Source organism: Schistocerca gregaria, chromosome 6, assembly GCF_023897955.1.
Source record: "Schistocerca gregaria isolate iqSchGreg1 chromosome 6, iqSchGreg1.2, whole genome shotgun sequence".
NCBI classification, from domain to species: domain Eukaryota; kingdom Metazoa; phylum Arthropoda; class Insecta; order Orthoptera; family Acrididae; genus Schistocerca; species Schistocerca gregaria.
Window position 1 is genome coordinate 1914273 of NC_064925.1, and position 22771 is coordinate 1937043.

The 22771-nt window shown below is 39.7% G+C and overlaps 1 protein-coding gene across 2 annotated transcripts in view; it reads left to right on the top strand.

Annotated features, from left to right (window-relative positions):
• LOC126279038 (uncharacterized) overlaps nt 1–22771 on the top strand; it is a 265038-nt gene that overhangs the window by 122182 nt on the left and 120085 nt on the right. The gene's annotated exons all lie outside the window — the stretch shown is intronic.

Below are 22771 nucleotides of genomic sequence, written 5' to 3' on the forward strand. Positions count from 1 at the left end.
TATCTCTACTCAAAAACAGTGATGTGGAAAATTGCAGACAAATTGCAGTACCATCTTCCATTTCCAAAATTATAGAAACAGTAATACTAAATGTACTAAATAATTGCTTAAATGACTCTGGGACAGCCTTGACTGCAGATTTCTAGACCTGCAGTATCAGGTGGGAATTTGTAGGACTCTTCTTGATAGTACAGGGGTGCATTACACAAAGCAAGCAGCTACATGGGTAGCATATTACTCGTGGAGTGCACATGAGTGTTTTTTAGGCCAGCTGATAGTTTGAGGCACTCTGATGAACACTCACCATTCGAAATGCAAAAGGGAAGTCATACTACTTTAAAGTAAAGACACTTCAACTGTCAAAATTTTATTAGCAAATTTTTGAAATATTCATTATGAATTTCATGAATTTACTGCCCTGTAGGAAAGTTCTTGCACTCAAATTATTCTTGGGACTGAGAGCTGGCTAAAACCCAAAGTAGATAGCTCTGAGGTACTTGGTGAGCCATGGAACATGTATCAGAAAGACCAACTGGATGATGCTGTTGACAAAATGTGATAGTGAAGTTATATGGTGATATGTAACATATATTGTTGAATGTTTTTACCAGCAAAACAATTCCAGTGCACCAGTCATTCAAAGTAAGTTTGTGGTCAGTGGCACATAAATCTCATACCATGCAATACTAGTTGGAGGTGACTTGAATCTACTGACAATAGACTGAGATGTCTATGGATACATTGCAGGGAGTTCAGACAGAAAGTTGTGCAAAGGACTTTTGAATATGTTTTCTGAAAATTGCCTTCAGCACCTAGTTTGGAAGCCCACATGGACTGGAAGTATCTCTAAACATTGTAGCTACAAACAGACTGGACCTCATCAACAGTGTCAGTATAGAATCATTGGTGATCATGATGCCATTATAGCAGTTACAAAAGTTATGAAATCAGCCAAGAAAGCTAGGAGAGTGTTTCTGCTAGAAAAAGCAGATAAGCAGTTCTTAGCATCTCACTTAGACATTGAATTGATCTCACTTAGACATTTAATTGATATCACTTAGTTCCAGTAAGGTGGACGTAAAGGAATTATGGCAAAGTTTAAACAGATTGTAAATTGTGGCTTTGAGAACTATGTGCCTAGTAAGTGGATTAAGGGCATGAAAGATATCACCACTGTTTAACAACAAAATTTGGAAAATGCTGAGGATGCAGGGGCTGTTGCACTCTCAGTTCAAAACAAAACACACAAAATGACAACACGCAAAGGTTTAGTAAATATTTGTGTGCCTGTGAAGAGATCTATGTGCAAAGCATACAGCTACTACCACCATCATACATTAGCAAAAGATCTGCCAGAGAACCCAAGAAAATTATGATCCTCTGTAAAATTACTAAGCAGGTGTATGGGTGCCATCCAGTCGCTTGTTGACCAGTCTGATGTGGCAACTGAAGATAGCAAAATGGAAGCTGGAGTTTCATATCTCGTGTTTAAGCAATCATTCTTGCAGGAGAATCGTACAAAGATAATATTGTTTGATTTGAACAGATTCCTGTATGGACAACATAGCAATAAGCATCCCTTGAATAGAGAAATAACTGAGATATGACAATAAATAAGTTACCAGGCCCAGAGGAAATCCCAATTCAGTTTTATAGTGTGTACGCTATGGCACTGGCCCCTTGCTGTTATCGCAAATGTCTCATCCAACATAAAGTCCCAAGCGACTGGAGGAAAATGACTCCTGTATGTATAAAGGGCAAAAGAAGAGATCTGCAGAATTAAAGATAAATGTTCCTTACATGGTTTGCTGCAGATTCCTTGAACATATTCTCAGTTCAAGAACCTTAGGTTCATGAATCAGTGTGGTTTTAGAACGCATCACTCTGGTTTTAAAAAGCATGGCTCATGTGAAACTCAGCTTGCCCTTTTTTTTATATGATGTACAGAATGTTAACAAAGGTGTTAGCATATGGAATAGTTCCCCAGATATGTGAGTGGCTTGAAGACTTAAGTAATAGAACACAGTATGTTATCCTCATGAGAGTTCATCAGAGATGAGTGCTATGCCCACAGACCTAACTGGATCATGCATGCCCCGCCACCACTCAGCCTGGCCGCACATCCGCGGTGGTCAGCCTTAGCTTCACTTCGCGACCACTGGAGATTCATGGCATTATCTCCGGCAGAAGACGTCATGCTATTCAACAGTTGTTGGCTGCAGCTCCCTCTATAGCCACAAGATGTAACGGGAGCACAGACCTGACACCATGGCCACTCACTCTTGCTCACTAGCTGTGTCAATGTCGAAGTGTTATTGTATAGATATTATATGACTACCTTGGACTTAGAACTTAGTTACAATTTTGATTGCACTGTGGATTTGTGAATTGTATTGTGAACTTAATTACATAGCTACTTGCTATGAGAGCAATAAATGGTGCCTGCTTCAGTGTGGAGAATAAAGATAAGTAATCTTCCTGATCGCTGGCACCTTACTTTGAGACTAATCTTTTCTCGGCCATCAGATCTTGCTTCACACCATGGTCATGTCCTGCTACCAATTCCAATTTATGTTTGCCACCCAGGCAGACATAAAAATGAGGGTAATGTCAGGAGTGCCCTAGTGAAGTTTAATAGGCTCACTATTATTTTGTGTAAGCATAAATGATCTGGTGGACAGGATGGACAGCAATCTCCAGTTATTTGCTGATGATGATGATGTGGTGTACAGGAAGGTGTCAAAGATAAATGATTGTAGGATGAATATATTAAAAACAAAGATTCCAAGACTTACCAAGCAGGAAAGCGCCGGCAGACAGGCACATGAACAAAACACACAAACACACACACAGAATTACTAGCTTTCGCAACCGATGGTTGCTTCTTCAGGAAGGAGAGGGAAAGATGAAAGGATGTGGGTTTTAAGGGAGAGGGTAAGGAGTCATTCCAATCCCGGGAGCGGAAAGACTTCCCTTAGGGGAAAAAAAGGACAGGTGTGTACACACACACACACACACACACACACACACACACACACACACACACACACACACACACACACATCCATCCATCCGCACATACACAGACACAAGCAGACATATTTAAAGGCATCACATTTAAAGGCATCACATTTAAAGGCATCATTGCTTTGCCTTAGTGTGTGTGTGTGTGTGTGTGTGTGTGTGTGTGTGTGTGTGTGTGTACACCTGTCCTTTTTTTCCCCTAAGGGAAGTCTTTCCGCTCCCGGGATTGGAATGACTCCTTACCCTCTCCCTTAAAACCCACATCCTTTCGTCTTTCCCTCTCCTTCCTGAAGAAGCAACCATCGGTTGCGAAAGCTAGTAATTCTGTGTTTGTGTGTTTTGTTCATGTGCCTGTCTGCCGGAGCTTTCCCGCTAGGTAAGTCTAGGAATCTTTGTTTTTAATATATTTTTCCCATGTGGAAGTTTCTTTCTATTTTATTTTCATCATCATTGATTGTAGGATGACTTAGACAAAATTTCTAGTTTTCGTGATTACTGGCAGCTAGCTCTAAATGTAGAAAGATGTAAGTTAACGGTTAGTGCAGATGTAGGAAATGTAATGTTCAGATACAGTGTTAGTAGTGTCCTGCTTGACACAGTCACATCATTTAAATATCTGGGCATAATGCTGCAAGGTGACATGAAATGGAATGAGCATCTGAGAGTTGGGGCAGGGAAGGCAAATGGTCAACTTTGGTTTATTAGGAGAATGTTGGGAAAGTGTGGTTCACTTGCAGAGGAGACCACATATAGGACTCTAGTATGAACTTTGCTTGAGTACTGCTAGGGTGTCTGGGATCTTCACAAGGCTGGATTGAAGGAAGATATCAAAGCAATTCAGAGATGAGCTGCTAGATTTGTTACCAGTAGGTTTGAACAACATGTAAGTGTTACAGGATGCTTTAGGAACTCAAATGGGAATCCCTGGAGGGTTGGTGATGACTTTTTAAGAAACACTATTGAAAAAATTTAGAGAACTGACATTTAAAGCTGACTCCCAAATGATTCTACTGCTGCCAACATACGTTGCACGTAAGGACCATGAAGATAAGATCTGAGAAACTAGGGCTCATACTGAGGCAAGTAGTCAGTTGTTTTTCCCTTAGTCTGTTTGTGAGTAGAACAGGCAAGGAAATGATTATTAGTGTTACGGGGAAGCCTCCACAATGCATGGTGTGGTTGCTTCTGTATTATGTATGTAGATCTAGGTGTAACTGTTATTTGTAGTAACAATTCAGTTTCAGGTCCAGAAGTAGTACAGTCAGTATATGAAAGTTGTTCTTGAAGACGGGACAAAGGCGACCCTGTAAGTGTCATTTTTATGGATCTTTCAAAGGTTTTGGACCCTCTTGACCACAGAATTTTATTACATATCTTAGAGACATTTGCAAAAATAAGTAGATTTATTCTTACCAGGAAAACAGGTTGCAGTGTGTTGGAATTTCACATACATATACTGGCAACCCACTTGCCAAAACAAAAATATATTGATATATGCATCCTCAGGGCACTATATTAGGCTCTTTGTTTTCCTAATCTACATTAATGCTTCCGCACAGTGTGTCATGAATGGAGACAAATACTGTTTGCTGATCACAGAGAAAACAGCAACACAGTTTACAAAAATCCAATGACACTCTGAGATGTCCATAACCTGTCACTGAAGAGTAGAGTAACGCACTGAAGAGCCAAAGAAACTGGTACACCTGTCTAATGTCATGAACAGCCCCTGCGAACATGCATAAGTGCCACAACATTATGTGGCATGAACTCGACTAAAGTCTGACGTAGTGATGGAGGGAAGCAACACCACAAATCCTGCAGGGCTGTCCATAAATCAGTAGGAGTTCAAGGGAGTGGAGATCTCTTCTGAACAGCACGTTGCAGGACATCCCAGATATGCTCAATAATGTTTGTGTCTGGGGAGTTTGGTGGCCAGTGGAAGTGTTTAAACTCAGAAGAGTGTTCCTAGAGCCACTCTGTAGCAATTCTGGATGTGTGGGGTGTTGCATTGCCCTGATGGAATTGCCCAAGTCCATTGGAATACGCAATGGACATGAATGGATGCAGGCGAACAGACATACTTGTCCAAGCAGGCAACATGTTTCCAGTCATCACCGGTCCAATGTCGGTGTTGAAAGGCCCTGGCAAGGCATAAAGTGTAGTTTCATGCAGTCACCAAGGGTACATGAATGGGCCTTCAGCTCCAAAAGCCCATTCAGTGATGTTTTGTTGAATGGTTCACACATTGACACTTGAAGATGGCCCAGAACTGAAATCTTCAGCAATGTGGGAAAGGGTTGTACTTCTGTCACATTGAACAATTATTTTCAGTTATCATTGGTCCTGTTCTTGCAGGATCTTTTTCCAGCCACAGTGATGTCACAGATTTGATGTGTTTACCGAATACCTGATATTCACAGCACCCTCATGAAATGGTCATACGGGAAAATCCACACGTCATCGCTACCTAGGAGGTACATTGTCCCATTGCTTGTGTCAACTATAACACCATGTTCAAATTCACTTAAATCTTGATAACCAGTCTAACAACTGTGCCAGACATTTGTTGTCTTATATAGGCCTTGTGAACCACAGTGCCATATTCTGCCTGTTTTACATATCTCTGTATTTGAATACACATGCCTATACCAGTTTCTTCAGTGCTTCAGTGGATAAAGAGCACACACTTTATGAACTTCCATTTGAAAAAAGAAACACAGTGACATTATATTAAAAAGCCAAGAATGCTGTATTGGAATGTGTAGAAGATATAAAATTCATGGTGATGAATGTAGACTGCCAGTTGAAATGAAAGATTATTTCAGCAAAGAGAATATCTAAAATTTCTTATGCCATTCAGATCCAGTGCATAGCATTTATGGTTTGAAAGTGATCTAATTTGGATACATGCATTCAGTTCTCAGTTATGGGATTATGTTTTGAGGAATAAATGCTGGGAACATGCAAACTCTTCAAATTACAGGAAAGGGTAATACAAAACATAAGAAATAGCAACAATAGGTCTCATTGTGTGGAGCTATTTAAAATACTACAAATTCAGACTGTCATGCATAAATACAATTTACATCATGAAAAATCTGGCCCAGACAGCTCAATACATGAGCAGAAAGCCAGGTAGTCATTATTTACATCTAAACATGAAAAACAAGTCTACAGCCAAACTACTGTGATACATTTTGAACTGAAATTGTAGAACAATAATCAATAGGAATTAAACATATTATCAATCCCAGTGTCTTGAGCCAAATGTTTAAAAAACATTTATTTAATAACAGTTATTTCACTGCAAAGTGATGATTAAAATATCCTAAAAAAGGCACTTAGCATCCTTTAATATGTAGTATTTAACAATATAAAACAACTAGAAATGCTATAGGGTTAATTATCTAAATTATACAAACTGTAATAAATTATGTATGAAAAATCAAGCAATGGAAACTCCATGTTGGAATTCAACAATATTAGGAAAAGATAGATTGTAACTTACCATAATGATGCCATGTTAAGTTGCAGACAGGATCAATAGAAACACATTTACATATTAGCTTTAGGCCACAGCTTTCATCAGAAAGGAAGCACAAACACATTCCTTCACACAAGCAAGTATGCTACAAACATACGACCACCACCTCCGGCAGCATGGACCAGAATGCGTTCCAGTCTGAGCTGCCAGAGAGAGCTGTCATGTGAGTGTATAAGTGCCTTTTCAATTTTCCTGTCTGCAACTTGACAAGTCATCTTTACAGTAAGTAGCAATCTGTCTTTTCCTGATATTGTAGAAATTATGTATGTTATTTCCATGATAAGAACTTACCAACCACAGATTGCATTCATAACAATGTACATTGTAGCTCAGATGGATGAAAGAATGAATGAGTAAATAAATAAAGTCTAATGATTTTTTTCAACTAAATGGCCAGTGGAATGTTCTGTCTGATAAAGACACACAGATAAAACTGGATAACGTATCCTCCTTCCTTGGTTTAATGTTAGACAAGAATCTGTTAGTAATCTGTTTTGGAAACAACATACTGTCCCACAGCAAATTTAAAAAAAAAAAAAAAAAAAAAAAAAGAAAGCAGTAAAGCCTTTCCAGATTTCTTGCCACACAAGTGTGAACACAATGTTTTGCAGAGAGACACACCAAACTAGTTTAACAGTGGACCAGGTGTTTTTTTTTTTATTTATGTTGCTGAACATAATGTCTGCCCTGCCAGTGCATGACACAGACTCCTACATCTCATGTCTTATTGTTTCAAAGGCTAGTTGCCAAGAGCTGCACTGAGGTCAAAATTCTTCTCGGTCGACAAGATTTATCAATATTCTGCCACAATCCTGGGCATCTTGAAATTGCTACAAAACTCTGTGAAACACGTGAAACTGCACTGCCAGTGTACTGTTAAGGTCCATAGTTAGTGCCACTGGTTCACTGGTGTAGCCTCTTGCAAAAACTGGCTACCATATCAGGTGCCTGCCCACATCATTCCAGCTACCATTTTAGAAATTAAGCATAGTATGTGACATCCTTAAAACAATCAAACTGGTTCCAAGAGATATATTGGTGAGTTTTGATGTAGTTTCATTATTCATTAAGTTCCCTCTCCAAGTACTGCTGGTTTTACTGGAACTATATTTTAAACTTCGCATGTTAAACTTCTTCTGTCGCAACATACTATCTGCATGACAGATATTGTTACAAACAAGTTGATGGAGTTCTGATGGGCATACATCTCTCATCTGTCATGATGAAGTTCTACATGTAAGTGTCTGTAGCGATTGCACTAAGGACAGCACCTAACTCACCCAAGCAGTGTGGTAATGATGGAGGGCACTTTAGATGAATTCATTGATCACATAAACATGATTTATAAAAACATTAAACTTACAAAAAAGATTGAGGAGGAAAGCTGCTTCCTGTTTCTGGATGCCTATGTAGAGACGAGACCTCATGGCATTCCAGGGCACTGAATATACAGGAAGCCCACCCACAGGGAACTGTATTGTCCAATGACTAGTTGCGATAATCCAGGGCAATGATACTCCTGTCTGCCAACACTGGTTTTCAGAGCAAATACCATAGGTGGCAAGCAACTTACTGGTGGAACTTCACTTCCTCAAAAAGGTGTTTTCTTCCAATTAAAGTGACCCACTACAGGGTCAGTGGAGAAAAACTTTCACTGAGGTAGGCAATAAATAATAGGCTTTCTAATATAATAAAAAAAATTTAGTATCAATTAACAAGAAAATACAATAATTTATCAGTTTACAGTTGCGATAGGATAAGCAAAAGTTAAGCATTTTGTCTACAATGGCTAGTTCACTGACTATCTGATGAAGACTGTCTTAAACACCTAAGGTGAGATGGATGTCTCTGAACACAGTCACAGTAATCGGCTGAGATACCAAAGTCTGGGATGCATGAGGGTCAAGAAGCCAAGTCTTAGCATAACAAGGACAAAGACTGCTTGCAGCTCCAAATAATTCTTGTGGCAGGATTCCACAGGCTGGCAGGCTGGCTCAACTACAGGACAAGTGCTGGGCAATGGCTTAAGTGTTGATGAGTAGATGAATTGGACATGAAATATATGCAACCACATGACGCGGAACAATAAAATAATTCAATTCTGGCTGCATCTCCTATGGGCAAAGCCACTGCACTCTGTCAGAGAGGCAAGCACCTGCAGTCACAGTGGTGGCATAAAGTTGTTCTCTATAACACACCTCATGTTATTGTTATTATCATATCATATGGATGCATGTTTTTTGTCATCTTGTTGTTGTGGACCCTGTGCTCTCATGTGTAACCAACACATGTGGTACTGTCAAGTTTGTGGGCTACCTGCCTAGACATAGCAACCACATCCAGTGGAGATATGATGACACATCTTTGTGTCTAGGATGTTAACATCACTGCTGTCAGTGTCTGGAAGATGTAATGAATCCACTAGACTGTTGTCATTGTCTATCAGAATGAACGTCAGCTGCTGAAGGCATGAAACAGTTGGGAGACACTGTCAGGGGCTGTCACTCCCAGATGTGGTGTGGATCAGATCTGGAACAGGAAATGAGGAGAAACCTTCCACTGGGGCTGCAGGGGCCTTGTGAGAGTGTACTTAATTGAGGTACTTGTGGTGGCTAGGGCAATCTGATAGTTGGATATCAACATGGCCCTGCTAGTGTGGTGAGTGAAGTAAGCTAGCACCCATTGTTGGTGGCCCTAGAGAAAACCAGTGCCCGTATGTTTACACAAAGGGTATAGCAATAGTGGTGTTGGGATGGGAGTTTAGGATTGGAGAAATTGATTATGGAGTGCTGGGACTGTTGTTGTCAGTTTTTCTGCCAGGCTTGTCCTGTCCTGTGGTGTGGAGTGATAGGAGACTAGACCATGATGATGGTGTAACTTTGACATCTGTGTTTTGAAAGGGACAACAGGCTTTTCAAGCCATATGGAGTAGCTGTACATGGTCCAAACGAATGCCATTCTCTTCAAAAAAGTGTCAGAATTCTGCCGACATTATTGAGGCCTGTTATCTCCGACAATGGTTTCCAGTAACCCCTCAGTGGAAAAAATGATAAAGGCTTGCACGGTTTTTGCCAATGAAGTCAATTGCACCCACAAAACATAGATAAATTTGTTCCTAGCATCAACTAAAAAGGAGCCCAGGAAAGGCCCAGTGAAATCCAGATGAATCCAGGAGCAATGAATATTGCCTCAGGTGTTTTCAACACAGTTTCTGGTGGTAACAGTTCCTCAATGACCCTGGTGGAGTGACATCAATACCTGGCATTGGAGAGTTTGTGGGATGATGATCCTGATGTGGTCATTGTCTTTGTGCAGGAAGGAAATACCATTGTGAATTGACAGTTCATGCTAACAATGCCAAAATACCTGAAACTCCAGATGCTAGAAGAGTTTGCAATCCATCCCACGTTTCACAAACTAGATGTTGTCACAGAGGACAGAATCCTCTGGTGCCAGTGAATTATAGTTGTGCTACCTATTGGCAAATGTTTGATGGCCGCCCCCAACTTTGCACCTATGCAGAAGTGGACATCAAGTGCAGTGCCAAAGTTGGGATTTTGCCACCACCAGAAGATGTGATAACACATCAGCAGTTCCGTGCTGCACTGTTGAGCAGTAATGGATGTTGTAACGGCACACAGAAAGGAACAGTACTCAGTGGTGCAAGGGCTAGGCAGTCTTCAAAGATATGCTGGCATCAGCATTAAACAGTGGCTTATGATCTGTTAAAAGAACATTGGACATGCACATAATCATGTCATACATTGAGACCAACAGTGATGACCAAAGCCTCTTTTCCTATTTGACTCTGATTGTAGTGGTGTAAGTGTCAGTTTTTGGGGCAGACACAATTAGACCCACCTTTCCATTGATTTTGTGAGAAAGAACAGCCCCAAGGACAGAATTAGATGCATTTGACCTGGCAATCAGCAACTTGTAGGCACACTGGCTGAAGCAGTGCAATAAGTCCCAAAAAACCTTGTTTCAAGTAAGGGGACCAATGTCATTTAACAGTTTTCAGAATTAACTTATGAAGTACTTCAGCGATAGACATTGCATGGGGAATGAACTTTTGGTAGTAGTTCAACTGATTCAACACTGCTTTCAGTTGTTTGTTATTCCATTGATTGCATCTACAAGATGGGGAGGCAGGCATATCACTGAAGAACTGAAAATATGCAATAGATATTTAACATGTGGCACAAAAAACATTATTTGGCTGTGCCATACTTAAAGGTACCTTTTCAGAGAGCACTAAATAAAGCTTCCAAACTGGGGCTGAAAAGTCCTTTGTTTTTCTGACAGTGATGAGGATGTTGTTGTCGTCTTCAGTCCTGAGACTGGTTTGATGCAGCTCTCCATGCTACTCTATCCTGTGCAAGCTTCTTCATCTCCCAGTAGGATATCATCTAGATAATTAGCCATACCCAGAACTCCTTACATCAGGTGTTCCAAATATAATTGAAATGTGGCTGGTGCATTGATGATGCCAAAAGGCAGGTGATTGTACTGAAAAAAACCAGATGAGGTGTTGATGACTAATACATGCTTGCAGTGTTCATCTAGAGGTAACTGTAAATAGGCACCTCTAGGGTTAACTTTTGTGAACAGAATGCCACCTGCAAGTTTATGATGTCTTCTGCCTGTATGATAAGGATAGATGTCGATCACAATTTGTCTGCCTGTGGGCATGAAATGTCCACAGATTCTCAAGGATACATTTAGTTTTTCAACTACCACAGCAGCAGCAGCAGCAGCAGCAGCAGTAGTAGTAGTAGTAGTAGTAGTAGTAGTAGTAGTCCATTGACTGTTGGCTACTGGATTCACAATTCCTTCCTTTTGCAGCCTTTGTATCTTGAGGCAAAGCTTTTCTACTTCTGAGCCTTGAAAAACTTAGGTGTTGCTGAGGGCTGCAAGGAGGTGTGTGCTTCAGATGACAGATGTGGGTAGTAAACACTGAGGCACATTTTGTAAAAAGTTCTTGAAGATTAGCACCATGTACATAAGGTTGGATGTGGTTCCTCAAACTGCAGACTTCAGCACCCAGATCATAGAGAGATCAAAACACAAGATATCTGTGGCTCTCTTTGAGTTGACAACTGAAACTGGGACTGACTGTGATGTTGCTTGATACATAATTTTGAGCACTGAATTGGCCCTTCATGTCAGTGGTGTCATTACTGTAGATTTTCAGTTGTTTTACAAAGGGTTCAAGTGCTGGTGAACCAAGGTGTCTACACTTACCCCAATTCACAGTGGTGGTGGAGGAATCAATATATATTTGAAAAGTGTTGGGAATGCCATTGATGACCTTCTATAATGCCAATACTCTATTAGAGATGGAGAGAAGGACCTTTATGTGGAAGACATCTGGGCCATGAACATAGTCACCATATTTGAGTCAATCCAGTGTGTCCAAATGAACACTACATTCATTCAAAGTGACGGCTAGCAAACATCAGCATTATGTCCAGTTTTACCATGGACATCATACTCTGTGTAGCAAAAATAACATGGCCGGTGCTATTGCTTGGTGAAACAGTAGCTGAATGATGGTAATTTTTGGTTGCATTGGTTGGATGTAACATCCCACCTAGAGGAAAATTTGTCTGGTGGACCTGGCAGGCTTGGATGGGTGGGGCTGAGCCTGGCAGTTGCATATGGGTTGGGTGGCAGATGGCAAGCACCTGCAGAAGGTCTTCAACGGTCAGTGAGAATCTGACTGCTTCTTAAAATGCTGGATGAATATGTGGCAAGTTGCTAACAATGGTCATTTCATTTGAGGAGGTCATTCTGGAATTCCTAAGCTGAGGATGAACTAGAATCGTGTCCCTAACAAATGATTCTACATGCTACAGTCTGCACATTGCAATGGAGCACTGAAAATGGCAATGCTGGGGAGCTCCTGGCAGTTGTTATCCATTCCCAGCAGGATTGTCCTTTCTGCTTATGAAAACTAAAAAATTTGAGCCTGATGGTTGCCTTTTCAATTTGCAAATTGAATATTCCCTGAACTCTAGAAAATGAAGTACATAGTGGAGAAATCAGTACATTTCTGACACATTCTTCTGTTCGAGTCAAGTAAAGTAGTAACAGCAGTGGAGGCAGCCAGAAACATTTGAATCATGTATGGGTATAATGCCATTGAACAGAGTATGGCAAGAATATTATTTTTCATTTTAAGGAGGATTGTTTTGACATTAAATGCTCTTCCTCAAATCCCGAAGGTCTTCCTGAACATGGAGAGTCACTAAACACAATGATCCACATCATCATACTCAACAGCTCGCAAATGAGATGAAATTTGGTCATCGCACCAGCATGTTGTTTGCATGCTGTGGGGAAGGTTCAAAAATTGAGTGTACGGGTACCACATGCTATAAGTCAAAATCACAAAGAACGGGACGCCATATGTCTCTCTGCTTGCTCATCATTAATTGGCAAATGAACAACACTTACCATTCCTATCCTGTATCATTAACGGCAATGAGAAATGGTATCTTCATACTAACATGTGGAGAATAAAGGAATAGATGAGCCCAATTAAAGCAGCAACTCTCTGAACAAAGATATGTGTCCACCTGCAAAACATAACGTTATACTTCTGGTGGAACTGTGATGGTGTGGTGTATTGCTTCTCTGAGGTGTAACTATCACTGCTGACATTTATTGTCGATAATAGAGATGTCAAGCAGATACAATCCAAGAGCAACCACCAGGAAGACTGCATGAAGTGATACTACTCCATGATGATGTCTACACTGACAAAAAACATTATATAGCAGTTGGGTTCAGAAGCCACTCTGCACTCACCTTATTTACATGATCCTGAACCCTTTTATGCTCTCTATCAGACCATCCCTAAAGCCAATAACCTAGTAACTTCCTTTCTGGAAGTTGCAGTCCAAATGTGGCTAGACCAGTTCTTCACTTCAAAACCACATGATTTCTACACTCACGGAATAGAAGTTACCTCAGGGATGGCAGGCTGTTGTAAATAGTGAAGGAGAATATATTGTTTATGACTAAAGTCTCTGTTTATTAAACTTATGGAAGAATGCTACAAACTTATGCACCAGCCAATATTAGGATAAGCAGACATTCAGTTTGCCTAAAATGGCTAATTCGCTATCTGATGATGTCTATGTCTTAGAAATCATAAGGTGAGATGGCTTTCTCTGAATCCCATTTGCAGAAACCAGCTGGGATACCGAAGATCTGAATACACATGCATCGAGATGCAAATCTCACTTTAGCAAGGGTGAAGACTGATTGCAGCTACAAATAGCTCTGGAGACCATATCCGTCAGGTTGATGAACTGGCTGCAAGTTCTGGATATGGGGTGAGCAACAGCTTAAGCACTGGCAGGCAGAAGAATTGGTCATGAGCTGTTTGCTGCATGTGATATGGAAGAAACAAATAAGTCCACACAAACTATGTCTCCTAAGGACAGTGCTGCTGCTGGATGTTGGTGTAACAATTTCCCAGAGTCACAGAGGCGGTGTCCTGAGTTGTGTTCCTTAACATGTTGCATGTCATCATCATCATCATCATCATTATTGTTGTATGGATGCACATTGTTTGGGTTCTCTCTGCTGTGGCCCCTGTGTAGGCAAGCCATTTGCAGTACTGTTTTTTTGGTGCCCTGTATGATGTAACACCAATGAATACAGGACTGAAGAAATTAAGAAGGCACTGTGGGTGCACAGGCATGGCAGCAAGTGCCATTGGTGTTTGCTAAAGTTTTGAAGAAGGTTGTATATACAAGATTACTGGAGCATTTAAATTCACATAATTTGCTGTCAAATGTACAGTTTGGTTTTAGAAATGGTTTAACAACTGAAAATGCTATATTCTCTTTTCTCTGCGAGGTTTTGGACAGATTAAATAAAAGGTTGCGAACGCTAGGTGTTTTCTTTGATTTAATGAAGGCTTTTGACTGTGTTGACCAGAAAATGTTACTGCAGAAGTTGGACCATTATGGAGTAAGGGGATTAGCTTACAATTGGTTCACCTCTTACTTTAAGAACAAAAGCAGAAGGTAACTCTCTGCAATATTGAGAGTGGTAGTGATGTTCAGTCGCAATGGGGCATTGTTAAGTGGTGCTGGAGCCACTGCTGTTTCTTATTTATATAAATGATATGCCTTCTAGTATTACAGGTGATTCAAAAACATTTCTGTTTGCTGATGACACCAGCTTGGTAGTGAAGGATCTTGTGTGTAATATTGAAACATTATCAAATAATGTAGTTCATGAAATAAGTTCGTGTCTTGTGGAAAACAATTTGATGCTAAATCACAATAAGACTGAGTTTTTACAGTTTCTAACTCACAATTCAACAAGAACTGATTTTTGATCAGACAGAATGGGTATATTATAAGCAAGATGAAACAGTTCAAGTTCCTAGGTGTTCGGATAGATAGTAAGCTGTTGAGGAAAGCCCATGTCCAGGATCTTGTTCAGAAACTAAATGCTGCTTTATTTACCATTAGAACAGTATCTGAAATAAGTGACAGTTCAACACAAAAAGCAGTCTACTTCGCATATTTTCATACGCTTATGTCATGTGGTATTATTTTTTGGGGTAATTCTTCTGATTCAAAAAGCGTATTTTTGGGTCAAAAACGGGCTGTTCAAGCTATATGTGGCGTAAGTTTGATAACCTGTTGTTGACCCCTATTCAATAGTCTGGGAATTCTGACATTGCCCTCACAGTATATATTTTCTTTAATGTCATTTGTTGTTAGCAATATTAGTAGCCTATTCACAAGAGTTAGCACCTTTCAGTCAGTTAATACCAGGCAGAAATCCAATCTGCATGTGGAATGCACTTCCTTGACTCTTGTGCAGAAAGGAGTGCAGTATTCTGCTGCATCCATTTTCAATAAGCTACCACAAGAACTCAAAAATCTTAGCAGTAGCCCAAACACTTTTAAGTCTTAACTAAAGAGTTTCCTCATGGCTCACTCCTTCTATTCTGTCGAGGAGATCCTGGAAGAGCTAAAAAATTAAGCAAATTCCAGTGTTACATTGTTGATTTTCTTTAGTTAAACTTTCGACTTGTCACCTGAATATGTTTTTTATCTCTCATTTTATGTGGTTCTACTATCGTTTTATAAGTTCGTGTATTGACTCATTCCATGACCATGGAGATTTCTCCTTAATTTGGTCCCACAGAACAATAAATAAATAAACAATAAAATAGGAGAAAACAATGAAAGAGAAAAGAGAATTGTGTTCCTGCCATACACTGGTGCAGCTTATTCAAGAACTGGCCAAGCTGTGTCTGAGAAAGGTATTGAGCCTGCATATTGACCAGCTGCAAACATACAGAACTTTCTGGGCAAAATGAAAGACAGCCTCAGACTTTGTACATGTGGCGTGTACCCGCACAAAGTGTGGTAGATATTGGAGTGTTGCTTCATGGTGTAACTGTCCCTGTTTCCATCAGTTTATGTTTCTGAAATGATATAGCTAATTTTAAGGCAGTGAATGTGCAATGATTTAAACAAGTAACATGAGAGGAGAATTTGATTATCAGCTGGCAAGGCATGTCTCAAAAAGTGTAGACAATACCATTCAATCACATTGGTGCTAAGTTCTTTGAAAAATTTAAGTATATAATTTTTTTAAGAGAACATTGTTTGAATGTTTTGTAATTGGCTATCTTACTAGTAGCCTTGGTATTTTTATAGTGTTAAAGTCTTCCTCTCACAGTAACACAGTCTGTATTTGTACGATGTTATTTCTAAGTGTTGGAGATACGTTGGGTTTTTTAATTGATCCAAGAAAATTATGGCATTGTGACATGGGCCCACAATCCATAAAGAATCTATTTTTTGTCTATACAGTATAACTAAGTAAATAAATGAATAACTCTAGCTCAGTATCATCTCCCATATACACACTATTTCGTTTTAAGGTGCTATTTTAACAAGAAAATACTAAATCTGTTTGTTAATTAACAGTATAATCTACATAATGATTTATTAACTGTTATTACTGGCTTTTACTGGATTGGGAGATCTCCAGATTTAACTCTGGAATGAAGATAATTTAAAAAAATCGTTATTTCTGATGAACTAAAGTATTTACAAGATAGAAATATTTAAATATACAAGGTTACATAAAATGCAGGATTGCTGCTACCTGCTGATTACTGTTTTATGTAGCTACAACTAAGATAACACAAAAAGATCTATGATTATATATTACAGTATGTTTGAGACTTGCCATTACTAATAGAATAGAGTGATCATTCCAAATCATGTGTGTAGTGTTCTGTACTGTTGTGGTTCTGGTACATTTATAGTGAAAGATGAAATGCAAACAAATGTGTGAAAATATATCTATTTAAAAAATTAAAAATGGAAGCTATAATTTAAAATAAGGTAGTTTGGCTATCAAGACAGTCTAAATGTTAATCAAAGCTTAATTTTGTTATAATAAAAAACTTCTAAAATGATACAATAAAAGACAAAGTACAAAATTATACCAAATAATAAAGCATGAGACACAATTTTGTCACGCACCTAAAGTCAAGAAATAGGCTCACAAGACAAATATTCACACAGACAGTGTAGCAATGCCCAGTAGACTGGTCTGTCAGCATGGTTACCATCATCATGGGACTCCTTGACATGACAGCAGAAATGTTTGCTGACAGCGGTGCATCCAGTGGACATAGGAATTGCACCACATTACTTTTCAGATGAGTCCCAGTTCTGCATACACCATTACAGTGGACTTAACCTTTATGGAGGCTCCAAGATGAACCAACATTGCCAGGACTGCATTAGTCATCATCATCACATGGGCCCAGCACACAGTGTGGTGGTACAGGGTGCCATTGGGCACACAACATGACCTTGGTGCTCATGTACTGTCACAATCTACCTCAATACTGGGGTGTTAGACTGATTCCCTCTGCAGCACATTATCCAGACTGCTCACCTGTGGACAACATCTGATCACAGGTTGCCGAGGGCAAACTGCCACTCATCAGCCACTATGGTTGATCAATTCTGGCACAGTGGTGATATAGTGTGGAATGATGTGCCTGTATCAGTCATCCCAGCTCATTCTGACCAGATGCTCAGCTGGGTTAAGTCAGTGGTTTACAGAGTTGGTGACTCTGTGTACTGAACTTTGCACTCCAAATACCATCAAACTGTTTGCTTATCTAATAATAATCTTAAAGACGAAACAAATGATGCACTGTGAAGGAATTATCCAAGTGGGATTGTGTGATATGCAAATAAAGTATACACAAAAGCACCAAAGAAATTGGTATACGCATGTGTTTTCTAATACAGAGATATGGAAACAGGCAGAATTTGGTGCAGCAGTTGGCAATGCCTTTAGAAGACAACAAGTGTCTGCTGCTGTTGTTAGGTTCGTTACTGCTGCTACAATGGCAGGTTATCAAGATTTAAGTGAGTTTGAAAGTGGTGTTCGGTCAATGCATGAGTGAAGGGACACAGCATCTTCGAGATAGTGATGAAGTGGGGATTTTCTGATACGACCATTTCATGAGTGTACTGTGAATATAAGGAATCTGGTAAAACATCAAATCTCTGACATTGCTGTGGCTGGAAAAAGCTCTGCAAGAATGAGACCAACAATGACTGAAGAGAATTGTTGATTGTGACATAAGTGCAACCCTTCTGCAAATTGCTGCAGATTCCAGTGCTGGGCCATTAACAAGTGTCTGTGCAAATCATTCAACAAAAGATCATCAACACGGGCTTTTGGGGCTGAAGGCCAACTTGTGTACCCTTGATAACTGCATGACACAAAGCTTTGCACTTCACCTGGGCCCTTCGACACTGACATGGGACTGTTGATGACTGGAAACACATTGCCTGGTCGGATGAGTCTCATTTCAAATTGTATTGAGCAGGTGGACGTATAGGGATATGGAGACAACTCCATGAATCCATGGACCCTGCATGTCAGTAGGGGTCTCTTGAAGCTGGTGGAGGGTCTGTAATGGTGTGGGATGTGTGCAGTTGGAGTTATATGGGACCCCTGATATGTCTAGATACAGTTCTGACAGGCGACACATATGTAAGCATCCTCTCTGATAACAGGCATCCATTCATGTCCATAGTGCATTCTGATGAATTTGGATAATTCCAGTAGGACAATGCAACAGCCCCCATATCCAGAATTGCTGCAGAGCAGCTCGAAAAACACTCTTTTGAGTGTAAACACTTCCGCTGGCTCCAAACTCCCCTGACATGAACATTATTGAGCAAATCTGATATGCCTTACAATGTGCTGTTCAGAAGAGAACTCCATCCCCTTGTACTCTTAAGGATTTATGGACAGCTCTGCAGGATTCATGGTGTAAGTTCCCTCCAACACTACTTCAGATATTAGTTGAGTCCATGCCACATGGTGTTGCGGCACTTCTCTGTGTTTGCAGGGGCCCTATATGATATTAGCAGGTGTACCAATTTCTTTGGCTCTTCAGTGTATGTTTTGTCCATATATCACATCTACTGGATTCTGTGAAGTACAGACAAAATATGATCACAATTTCAGAAAAATTGGATGGTTCATTCAAGAGAAAGATCTTCACAAATTGACCAAGTCAGTAACACAGGAGTCCCTGTGCCCTTATGTGAGCAGTTATTTGGCATGGCATTGATTGATAGATTTTTTGGATGTTCTCCTCAGGGATATTGTGGTGAAACCTGTCCAGTTGTGGAGTGGTGATTCTTCAAGAAAATCTTGAAAACGTGAAGTTCTCCCGGAATTATATTTTACCTGGAAAAATTAGGGAAATCTCAGGGTATTTAAAGGATTTCATAAAATCTCAGGGAATTCTGTTTTTTTAACCTAGCAATGGAACTTAATTTTGTTGATTTTTTTATAATCACAAATTTTAAAATGCAATGTAGGAAAAGATGGGTTGACATTCCTGCATTGTTGACATTCCCACATTGTTGACATTCCCACATTGTTGACATTCCCACATTGTTGACATTCCCACTTTGTTGACATTCCCACTTTGTTGACATTCCCACTTTGTTGACATTCCCACTTTGTTGACATTCCCACTTTGTTGACATTCCCACTTTGTTGACATTCCCACTTTGTTGACATTCCCACTTTGTTGACATTCCCACTTTGTTGACATTCCCACTTTGTTGACATTCCCACTTTGTTGACATTGTAGAAGAAGAAGCTGAGTAGCTCTGTGATGTAGTGGTTATGATACTGAACTGTTGCATGGAGCATTGTGAGTTCAAAACTCACCTGGACTGTACAATTTTAATTTCTATACTCGGTTCAAGTACATTCTAGAAGTATCCACAAATATTAAGAATCATTCTACTAGAATGTTCTGCAGCTGTATTTATACTGTATGTGTTCTGGCCAAGCTTTTGAATGTGCAAGTGCTGAATAAACCTTCTTCTTTGTGACAATATTGCTACATTGTTGGTACTGTTGATGTTTAGAAACTGTGGTGTTCTCACCAGAGAGAAAAGAGAAAAGTCATTAAATGTGAGGTGCTCCAGGCCGGCCACAGTGGCCGAGCAGTTCTAGGTACTTCAGTCCGGAACCGCACGACTGCTATGGTTGCAGGTTCGAATCCTGCCTTGGGCATGGATGGGTGTGATGTCCTTAGGTTAGTTATATTTAAGTATTTCTAAGTTCTAGGCGACTGATGACCTCAGATGTTAAGTCCCATAGTGCTCAGAGCAATTTGAACTATTTTTTTGAGGTGGTCCACCCTCCCTCACCACCCATACAGGGAATTCTCAGGGATTTTTTTTTCTGAGTTTGGATAACCACCCTGAATTGGCATGTTAGATCATGAAAATCCCAAGATAGTTGGAGAGCCCTGCCCATAATGCTCCAGCATTGTAGAGTGATAAGATGTCTGGCTACCTTGATGTTCGAGGGAGGGTTGACAAACGTCAAGATTGGCAGTAGAAACTTTCGCCGTGTGCAGGTGGGCATTATCTTGCTGAAATGTAAGCCTAGGGTGGCTTGCCATGAAGCGTAGCAAAATGGGATGTAAACTACCATTGATGTGTCATTGTGCTATAAGGGTGCCACGGATGACAAACCCGAAGGGTCCTACAGAAGAAGCATGACATCCCAGACTGTGACTACTGCCTGTTGGGCCATATGGCAGGCAGTAGTCAGATTGCTATCCCACCACTGTGCAGGGTGTCTCCAAACACATCTTCTGTGGTCATCGGGGCTCAGCTTGAAGTGGGTCTCAAGAGAACAATTCAACTTCAGTCAATGAGATTCCAGGCCAAATGTGCCCAACACTGCTGCAAGCAGGTTTGTTGGTATACAGAGCTCAGTGGTAGTTAGTGCAAGTGGTACTGTTAACTCCAGCCCGCTTTCTGTGAGCCACCTATTAATGATCTTTGTGATCACTGATGCACCAGTTACATGTCAGTTCAATGATAATGATGAATCTGGGGCTCTGAGTGCCTCTCTAAAGATTGCTCAGTTTCACATTATGTCATCTTTCTAGGTTGACTACTTCCTTCTTGAGACAGTGGTTGGTCACGGTTCACCCATTCGTGCCAACACCATTGACTAGCGAATCACTCATATTCAAATGTCAAATGATTTGTTGATTACACCAACCAGCTTCTTAGAGTCCAACTACATGACCCCTCTCAAATGCTGACATCTGCACATATTGTTCACACATGTGTCTTTGAGGCATAGTTACTGTCCAATTGAGTATATGGAATGAGTTTTGCAAAGACATTATATTCTGGTATCAATGGGTCTTCTGTTTACTATCCTTGCCAGCTATGTGGTGAAATTGTGCTGCAGCATCACACATTCATCCATAGATTGCCAAAGATCACAATTTTGCATTGTGTGTCAATACCTGTTTAAATATCAGTTTGTAACCAATTTGCTTAAATTCTTTGTGGTACATTGTTTTTCTTTCCCTAGAGTGTATATTCTGTTTTTGCACAATACGTAAAATTTCATTATACACAATTTTTACTGCTCTCATATTTTAATGGTCAGTAGAATAATATGAGCCAACATAATGCTATTTTCATGCTGCAATACATCTGAAGACAAGATTAGAGTACAGCCCTTATATTTCCTAAGAACATGCAGCTCTGCTGCATGGTTAAATAACAGAAATGTAGATTTCAGAGGGAAAACTGTTTGTCCACTCAAATACATGGTCAGGGACTACTAAAGAGAATGCTTTCATCAAAAAAAAATCATGTGCTTTCTGGGCCTTTGTAGAATGTTAGATCCATTAATCAGTTTGACAGCATAGAGAACTTGAAAAGAGAAGTAAATAAGTTGACATTAAGTACTGGGAGAGGAGGTGAAGAACCAGATTTGTAATGCAGGAGTAAGACTAATAATGAGCAAGTAATTGGAATGTGGCTGAACTAATGTCAACAGTATGTGGAAATTATCATATCCAATACAGATGTAAAACTTTGACCCACCACACAATTTAATCTTTACTAATTCCAAGTTTAAAAATCTTGAAATATGTTGAAGAGAACTGCAGACTTCAAATCATTTCCAGTATCTGAAGAAATTGTATGACTGTTACAAATTGAAGATATGGAATGAGGATAAGTTGAAACAAGAAGAAGTAGCTCAGATTTTAATGGAAGATCATGAAATAACTGACTGAAATAGGTGAAAGAAAATGATTGGGTAATTTTGTGATGTGAAATAGTGAAGACAGTATAGGAACAACTTGATGAAAAAGCAAAGCACTGTATAACACGAGAGACATTAAATTCAGCTAATTAAAGCAGAAAACATAAAAATGCAGCAAATGTAGCACGTAAAACAAAATACACTGACACCTAAAAAGTGACATAGACAGTAAGTGAAAAAGTGAGGTTTTTCTTAGTGGCAATGGTCGCCTTTAGAAATAGTTCTGATGATTCAACTACTTGGTCCCATCATTATGTATGAACTTGATTTTCTTCTGGACTTCGATCCTTGTTCGGTGATACCAAAATGTTAAATCATGATGACCACTTTGAGCTACTAAATAAACTTCAAATTCTCATTTACACTTCTGTGTATTTTAAGTCTTCAAGTCTCACAATGACAGATCCAATAATTATAACTCAAATTAGTTTAACCAAACATCAGACATTAACACATACTGATACAGAATGTCTCATCCTTAGGCTGTACATCCAAGTTCTCTTTAACATG